The sequence below is a fragment of the Bubalus bubalis genome, chromosome 9 (genome assembly GCF_019923935.1).
Source record: "Bubalus bubalis isolate 160015118507 breed Murrah chromosome 9, NDDB_SH_1, whole genome shotgun sequence".
NCBI classification, from domain to species: Eukaryota; Metazoa; Chordata; class Mammalia; order Artiodactyla; family Bovidae; genus Bubalus; species Bubalus bubalis.
In genome coordinates, this window is record NC_059165.1 from 96,971,444 (window position 1) to 96,978,244 (window position 6,801).

At 42.6% G+C, this 6,801-nt stretch overlaps 1 protein-coding gene across 6 annotated transcripts in view; it reads right to left on the bottom strand.

Annotated features, from left to right (window-relative positions):
• The window catches only part of LOC102402946 (zinc finger protein 177), a 29,494-nt gene extending 24,882 nt beyond the window's left edge, over positions 1 to 4,612 (bottom strand). For 2 of the 6 annotated variants that reach the window (XM_025293589.3, XM_025293587.3), the window contains exon 1: positions 3,975 to 4,573. The gene's annotated coding sequence lies outside the window, so the exon portion shown is untranslated. Of the gene's footprint in view, positions 1 to 3,974 lie in introns of all 6 variants that reach the window. The other 4 variants (XM_044948660.2, XM_025293580.3, XM_025293579.3 and 1 more) reach the window with 4 other exon arrangements.
• Positions 4,613 to 6,801: the final 2,189 nt, after the last annotated feature.

Consider the following 6,801-nt stretch of genomic DNA (forward strand, 5'->3'; position numbering starts at 1 on the left):
GAAGAAGAAACAAAAACTGAGAATTCAGGCTGCCCACAATTCCCATACTCACAAGCCTGGAAACACCCCACACTAATTCTAAGTAAACACATACACACTGCTGCCATAAAATGCCCTACAGTCTGCCTCACCTGAAATTAGAAATGGATTTTGGTAAAAAGGAAAAAAAGTTTAATAATCTAAGTTCATTTTACAGATAAAGTCTAGACAGGTAAAATTGTTGGGATTATTTTTTTGGCTAACAGTGATGACTCATCTATTAAGCAGAACTTCTCCCACAAAAATGGGCACTTACCCCTTTCTCCCCAAGTCCCAGAATTTACACAACAGGATATTGTTATATACTTAAGCACCCTCTTAGACAGCCCAGAAGCAGGACTGTGTAGACCCAGACCACAAAGACACTATGCTCACAGGCCAGTAAAGTACTGTCTCTGAAAGGAGCATCAGCAAGCACTTGCCACAAGGGAAAAAATCAAAGGCTGGCATCTGTGAATCTGACAGTGAAATCTGCCTCATATATGTTATTCCCGAAGTCTCTTCAAGACAGTTGAATTCCTCTTGATTAAGTAGTAGTGGGAGTCTTGCCTCATGCCATCAATCTTTAAGCAGTAGGCATTACTGATATGTCATCAAGCATCATTCATTAGCCATCACTCTATAGAAGACGGCAGTTATATATTATGTGAAAGTCATTAGAAACTGTAGATGGCATGAATATAAATAATTGCCATTTACTGAGTACCCATTATGTACTGGAAACATTGAAAGCTCATATGATTATCAAGTTATTATTACTGCCATTCAATAGTTGAGGCAATTCATGTGCAAACAGCAGTAGTAATTGGTCCAAGATCACCACTTAGGAAGTGGTGAGCCAGAGCCTGAATCCAGGTTACTCTGTCTCAAAAGCCTGAACTCCTAAGATTATTGTTAATTCTCCAATATGACTGGACAGTGATCATGAAATAGTGTGCAGGAAATGACTAACTTAGCAGGTCTGGGTTGCCCAAAATTTTTACTAGGAATATGAGTATGAACCTATGATGTAAAAAAAGATATATTTTAATTGGGTTTTTGAAGAATAATAATATGAGTATGTTCACAATATAATTTATATGGAAAGGAGGGTATAAAATTATAAATTAAAAAAAAAAACTTATTTATTTATTTATATTTTTGGCCACTTTGTGTGGCATGTAGGATCTGAGTTCCCCGACCAGGGATCGAACTTGTGCCCCCCGCAGTGGCAGCATGGAGTCTTAAGCACTGGACCACCAGAAAAGTCCTGAAAATATCTATTTTAGATATCCACTGAAAGGCCTAGACACAATTAAACCCCAGGAGCACTGAGTCCATGTATCATACAGACCTTGGTGTCTACAAGGAAACAGGCTTCTTGGAGAAATCATTGATTATGGTCTGTTAACAGTCAAGTTTGGGGCTTCTCTGGTGCCTCAGCAGTAAAGAATCTGCCTGCAATGCAGGAGACCTGGGTTTGTTCCCTGGGTTGGGAAGATACCCTGGAGGAGGGCATGGCAACCCACTCCAGTACTCTTGCCTGTAGAATTCCATGGACAGAGGAGCCTGGCAGGCTACAGTCCATAGGGTCACACAGAGTTGGATATGACTGAAGTGACTAAGCAGCAACAGTCAAATTCAAAGTGAACTGGGAATTTACGCTCAAAGATTTATAGGGATGTGTTGAAAGGACAAATGAATCAAATTAAAAGGACTACTCTTGGCCAAGTTTGGGAGAGCCCGAGCATCAAATAACAGCAACTGTTTATAATATGATAAATGAAAGAAAAATAGGGGAATATGTTGTGAAATCCTGAAAAGGGGGAAAAAAATAGAGAAGGGAGGGGAAGTGGGGAGAGAAAGCTCTTGTTCACAAAAGACTGACAGCAAGAGAATGGAAAAATTTGGAAAAAAAGAAAAAAAATTAGAAACAACAACAACAACCACCAAAAGCACTTTTCAAGACCTCAATGTAAAAAATAGGTAGAAGTGAAGATCAACAAGTGATGCTAAAACCACTGGGTGAAAGGGTTGGGCAACAGATTATTCCCCTGTTGCCAAGTATCACCCTCAGATTGTTGTTGTTGTTGTTTAGTTGCTGAGTCATGTCCAACTCTTTTGTGACCCCACAGATTAGCCCACCAGGCTCTTCTGTTCATGGGATTTCCCAGACAAGAATCCTGGAGTGGGTTGTCATTTCCTTCTCCAGGGGATCTTCCTGACAAAGGGATCAAACCAGCATTCCCGCACTGTGGACAGATTCTTTACCACCGAGCCACCTGGGAAGCTTATCACCTACAGATTATCACAAAGAAAAATGTGACTGTGCAAGACAGAGATGGGTACCTTAACTAAACGCTTTGCACTAATACACAGTGGACGACTTGCATTTATGTGCCTCCTGATGTGACATAACATGAAGTACACATCACCTAGGAAATTTTCAAGTCTCTAAATCTGCAGTCTAATGCAGTAGTCCTTGTCTTGGTCTATGTGGCTATCGTGAATATGAAATGTGGCTAGTGAGACTGAGGGCCTGAATTTGTCATTTTATTCACTTTTAATTAAATTTTAGAAATAAAACTGTTCAGTTACTAAAAAAATCTTTCAGTATGTTTGGAGCAATCTGGGTTTCCCCAAATACTTTTTCAACAGTCAATTTTCTGAAAGCTAAATACAGGTCAAGAATTTCTAATAAAAATTTAGCATCCATACTGAGGTGAGCTTAGGTGTAAAGTACATATCCGAGTCCAACAATTTGGTACAAAAGAAATGTAAAATTTCTCAGTAATAACTTTGTATTAGCTACATTGGTCGTTAATTTCACCAATAGTTATATATTAATAACTGGGTAAATTAGGTTAGCTACGACATATTATTAAAAATAACTTCACATGTATATTTTCTCCTAATTTGACTACTAAAAATTTTTAAATCACATTACATTTGTATTAGATACTACTGGCTGTACCAGGTGACTCAGTGGTAAAGAACCTGCCTGCAAAGGCAGGTGACCTGGGTTTGACCCCTGGGTCAAGAAGATCCCCTGGAGGAGGGAATGGAACCCACTCCATTAGTCTTGCCTGGGAAATCCTACGGACAGAGGAGCCTGGTGGGCTACAATCCATGAGATACACAATTACATGAAATTATAGGAAAACATCACCATATGGGAATGCCAACGTTTTTCAATATAAATCTCCTGGACTGCAGGAACCAAAAATACTGGTAAATGTTTTAGGTAAAACAGATGTAAAACCTAAATGCAATGTACCTTATTTGATTCCTAGCTCCCTCCAAAACCCGACAACTATAAAATATACTTTTGGAAAACTGGAGAAATTTTGATTTTCTTGGATGGACAATGGAGTTTTGTTCTTAGTAGGAAACTGTCCTCATTGTTAGAAGTCAATGTCTGCAGTTTACCATTAAATGGTTCATCATTTTATATATATATAAAATGACAGACAAAATCTTAAATTAGTGAACTTAGATTCATGGATATTCCTTTTATTGACCACAAATTTTCTTAAGATAAAAATTTCAAGATGAGGGAATTTCTTGGTGGTCCAGTGGTTAGGACTCCGCACTGTCAATCCCGTGGGCCAGGGTTCACCTCCTGGTGGGGGAGCTAAGATCCCTCCAGCCGTGCAGCATGGGCGAAAAAAAAAAAAAAGAGAAATTCTAGATGAATACCTGGAAGAAAAATCTACCCGTCAAAACTCATCTTAGGTAAATTCAATTCCAACGGCGGCTACTAACGGAAAACATCCTCGATTGACTTCCTTCCCAGAGGCTTCTATATTTTGAAGGTTTGGGGCTTTAGGGGGCTCTCATATGGTAAATTTATTATTTATATGAATCCCTTCACTCCTGCTCTTATTTAGATCAAACACATGTGCTCCCTAATAACCTACAAAGGTTTCTTCTGTTTCCAACGGAATATGACTTACCAAACTTTAATAACTGACAACCACGGCCGGAGTAAAGCCACCGAGAGCTCACCGGGACACGGGGACAGGGGGCCATAGGCGCCGGAGTGTCGAGAAGGACGGAGATACTATTTCTTTTCCTTGTGGAGGAAGGACCCAAAGGCTGCTCCGGTGGCTTGTGAAATTGGGAGCAACGCGGATGGAGAGTAGGCCGGGCCGACCCGCCTCCTCCCGGAACTGCCGCCGGGCCGAGTGGGTCCGAGCTCTCGGAGGAGGGGCCGCCGCCCAGCAGCGCCGGCGGGAAGCCAGGGCGGCCAGGTTAGCCCTCGAGGCTAGTGTCCTTTGATTTCAAGCCTCCTCTTGGGTCTGTTCTCCTGCTTGACCACACAGAGACCGGACGATAAGAAACGAAAATTTCACCTCACACCGGAGCAGGGGCACACAAATAACAGAACTTCTTCATTGCGCACGCGCAAATACAAACGCGCACGCGCACTTTCAGTGTCCTCGTCCAGCCTAAGGGGTGGGGCCTCGGAGGTTGAGCGGGCCCTAGAGGCCACTGCTTCTAAAGTCCCGGAGCTTCGGTGAGTTTATACCCTTTTCCTTCCGCCGAGAGGCACTGAGGCGCAGTTTCCGGACCCGCATGGCGGGGCTGTGGCCCAAGATTGGCTCGGAGGTTTGCTTTCCTCAGTAGTCCATGCATCTTACATGAATGACAGTTGCTTTCAAATTTGGGTGCATAATTGAATAGTCATTTCATAGAAGGAGGCAGATAATTAAGGTGACAGTGCACAGTTCACAATAAGTTTTAGGAATCCTAAATACGTGAACCGTGAACTTCCAGATGTTCAAGCTGGTTTTAGAAAAGGCAGAGGAACCAGAGATCAAATTGCCAACATCTGCTGGATCATGGAAAGAGCAAGAGAGTTCCAGAAAAAAATCTATTTCTGCTTTATTGACTATGCCAAAGCCTTTGACTGTGTGGATCACAATAAACTGTGGAAAATTCTGAAAGAGATGGGAATACCAGACCACCTGACCTGCCTCTTGAGAAACCTGTATGCAGGTCAGGAAGCAACAGTTAGAACTGGACATGGAACAACAGACTGGTTCCAAATAGGAAAAGGAGTACGTCAAGGGTGTATATTGTCACCCTGCTTATTTAACTTCTATGCAGAGTACATCATGAGAAACGCTGGGATGGAAGAAGCACAAGCTGGAACCAAGATTGCTGGGAGAACTATCAATAAGCTCAGATATGCAGATGACACCTCCCTTAGGGCAGAAAGTGAAGAGGAACTAAAAAGCCTCTTGAAGAAAGTGAAAGAGAAGAGTGAAAAAGTTGGCTTAAAGCTCAACATTCAGAAAACGAAGATCATGGCATCTGGTCCCATCACTTCATGGGAAATAGATGGGGAAACAGTGGAAACAGTGGCTGACTTTATTTTTCTGGGCTCCAAAATCACTGCAGATGGTGATTGCAGCCATGAAATTAAAAGACGCTTACTCCTTGGAAGGAAAGTTATGACCAACCTAGACAGCATATTAAAAAGCAGAGACATTACTTTGCCAACAAAGGTCTGTCTAGTCAAGGCTATGGTTTTTCCAGTGGTCATGTATGGATGTGAGAGTGGGACTATAAAGAAAGCTGAACGCCGAAGAATTGATGCTTTTGAACTGTGGTGTTGGAGAAGACTCTTGAGTGTCCCTTGGACTGCAAGGAGATCCAACCAGTCCATCCTAAAGGCGATCAGTCCTGGGTGTTCATTGGAAGGACTGATGTTGAAGCTGAAACTCCAGTACTTTGGCCACCTGATGCGAAGAGCTGACTCATTGGAAAAGACCCTGATGCTGGGAAAGATTGAGGGCAGGAGGAGAAGGGGACGACAGAGGATGAGATGGTTGGATGGCATCACCGACTTCATGGACATGGGTTTGGGTGGACTCCGGGAGTTGGTGGTGATGGACAGGGAGGCCTGGCGTGCTGCGATTCATAGAGTCGCAAAGAGCTGGACACGACTGAGCAAATGAACTGAACTGAACTGAACTAAGTTGTCTTTCAGCAAAAGGAAATGGAATTTTTTAAAAGTTTATTGTACTTTATATTGATGTATTTACTTCGCTGCATTGGATCTTAGTATTGGCGCACGCAGCATGTGTCATCTTAGTTCCCCCACCAGGGATGAACTAGCGTCCCCTGCATTGGAAGGGAGATTCTTAACCACTGGATCACCGGCGAAGTCCCCAGGAAAGGGGATTTTTAATAGCTGTTATTCAGTTTGGTGTCAGGACTTGTTTTTCAGTGTTACATCATGAACTATACAATTAACCTACTAAATCTGATTTAATTATAATTTATCCTCAAAAACTTTGTGTCTTATTTCTTTATTTTTGGCTGGGAGGCTCGCAAGATCTTAGTTCCATGACCAGGGATTGAATCCAGGCCCCCTGCAATGAAAGCACTTATCCCTAACCACTGGATAACCAGGGAATTCCCAGAAACTGTACGTCTTTAGATAACAAAGTTTTCCAGAGATAAAAATATTTCTCTTGAGGGGAGGTTAAATCAGGTGAATATAAAAGTTCAGCAGAGGATGAGATGGTTGGGTGGCATTACCAACTCAATGGACATGAGTTTGAGCAAGCTCTGGGAGATGGTGAAGGACAGGGAAGCCTGGCATGCTGCAGTCCATGGGGTCGAAAAGAGTTGGACAGGGCTGAGCGACTGAACACCACCACCACCACCACCACCACCTAGAATCAAAGTAGAAGAATAGGGAGGTTGAAAGGCTTGGAGGCTATGGTTGAGAAACTGGAAGAAGTAGGAGGGGATGTTAGTGAATGAAGC